The sequence below is a fragment of the Helianthus annuus genome, chromosome 3, assembly GCF_002127325.2.
Source record: "Helianthus annuus cultivar XRQ/B chromosome 3, HanXRQr2.0-SUNRISE, whole genome shotgun sequence".
NCBI lineage: Eukaryota > Viridiplantae > Streptophyta > Magnoliopsida > Asterales > Asteraceae > Helianthus > Helianthus annuus.
Window position 1 is genome coordinate 64,957,813 of NC_035435.2, and position 2,664 is coordinate 64,960,476.

The window sequence follows — 2,664 nt, forward strand, 5'->3', positions numbered from 1 at the left end:
TTGTTTACATGTACACACCATACTAGAAACCTCCATAATTCTACACTTGCACCATGATCCATACTTAGCAACGAACTATATCTAAACTCAATTCTCATGTTAATTTACTATCAAACGCCTCTTTAACACATTCCATATCTAATTACCACTTTCTTGCATACAATTTCACCTTATAAATTCACCTAGTCATTTCATCGAACACTTGGCGCGTGTACTAGTTTTTCTTTTAACATAATGTACAAGTTTTCTTCATACTTTTCTTCCTAGTTCTTGCTTTCAATCATCCAAAATACAAATAACAATTCAATTTCATATCATGTTCAATATAACTAATAAGTTGGTCACATACAACATAGCATATCAAGAATCAAACAATGGTTGGACATGGGTGACATACCCATGTCGCCATTTCCATCATCCATGGTGGATTTCACCTCCAAACACCTAATTGAACAAAATCATGCATAACACATGTTCCGTATGGCGATCCTAGCACATAATAACGCTTAATTTCATACTAATTCGTGGATTGATCGAAAACCCACTTCTTACAAAATCACCAAATCAGAATTTACAACTTACCAAGTGGTTTATAGAGCTGAGTGATCGAGAATCCTTGTTCATGCAGTAGATTTGGGCTGAAACTCCTTTCAATTTTGATGGTTTCATGAGGGTTAGGGTTTTCACCCCTCACCCCTTCTCCTGATCGAAGTCACGCACACACACACCTTGTGTGTGTGTGATATTTTGTTTTAATAGTTTAAGTTTCCATTTTGGCACCCTAAGTCCCTCAAGTTTAACATACCATTATAGTTGCCACAAACTTCATTCATTTACTTATTTATTAGAAGACATTTAACTAGGCTTAATAACTTATTTATTGTACTTCATCTAATTACACAAGGTAACCTACTAACGAATTTAATAATTCTAATTTTGGGTGTTACAGGGTTTATATTATTAATACTCGTTATTAATAACTTAATTGTTTATCTTATTTAATAAACTTGTTACCGGTATTAACTGAGAGACGGGTACATAGACCGGGTGAGACGGGTACACTCATCTCCCCACTTATCGCACATGCACCCATGGTACGCCACTTATCGCACATGCACCTTTGCATTACCACTTGTCGCACATGCTTGAACTTCTAGCCACTTGTCGCACATGCATTCTTGCATCGCCACTTGTCCAACTTGTGCATGCATGTCCGCCACTTGTTGCGCATGCATGCATCTCCATACTCTATATATAGAGGTTAGGCAATTTGCACAAAGCTCTCTAAAACACCCACAACCACCACCGCCGGCCGCCGCCACCACCGTTGTCGGCCACCGCCGCTACTCGCCGTTGCCAGTACCGCGGGTCAGCATCGCCGCTAACCCGGGCTATACCTGTGTTCCATCAGTTCGTGTCACTAGCACACATTCACTGAACCTCGGTGTCTCGACCGGTTAGTTATTAACCGAGGTATATCTTTCTCATCGGTAGTTAGATATCCTTATCACTGTGCTTGTATTTGCATGTAACCGGATCCTGTCAGGTTTCGTTTATTGTTGATCACTTGTTTATTTTTCCGCTGCGTTTTGTTGATTAAATCGCTTAATTAGTGGGCTATTATTTATTGAATCGGCTTTTGATAAATTAAAATATTTTAACTCATCACCATGGAAACCCAACATATAATATAATATTGCATCTACAACTTCTATACTTTTCTCATACACAAATGGTTGAACTTGTTATAAGTATTCCAATGCGTAGAGGTCTATTTTCTTTATGTACTCCATTAGTTGAATCATTTGAATTAATTTAAGAATGACTAAGAATGAATCTCCATTATTCCACACCACGAGTCTTATCACTTGATTTAGGCAGGCAAGGAAAGGTGAAAAATATGATTAAAGTATGTTTAGTGATAAGAAACTCTGGGAAGTCCAATCAATAATTAAGCATATTGTGCCAAGAAACATATTAATATATTAGTAAACATTAATTCAAAACTTCAACCGTAAGATTGAACGTTTGTCAAATTTACACATATTCGGCTTTACTACATTACATCAATGATAGTTGACAACAACCTTTTCTTGCTTAAAATAACAACCCATATTTATAAGCATATAAATGTATTTTATTTTCTACTTTTCCTTTTTAGTTATCTATATATTTGCAAAAATGTTAAAGATATCATCACATAACGTGAAATTTGTATCTTGTAACTTAAGTTACTTTTACCATATATGTTCCTTTATTATATATATTTAATTTAATCTATTATGATTATCACTACACTCGCAAAAAGTTACGTTAAAAGTCATTAACTCATAGCTTTAAATAAATTATCCAGGCCATTAATCCGCATCTCAGACCATTAGCAATGGTTTCTTTAGAGACCCAATAACATTTATTTGACTGTCAACGACGAGAATGCCTATGGCATTATAGTTTAGTGGCATTTTAGGGGTGAGCTAAGAATTAGAGACCATTAGGTCCTAGGTTTGATTTTCACAAGGGGTTTCTCATATATATTGGGTTTCCTCCTGAATTGGTTTATATGCATTATTGCCTAGTGGAGATGGATATGATCGGGTGGTTCCGCTGATGATACGATGATACTCAAATAATCCGTGAGTGATCCAAATTTATCGTTAAAAAAAG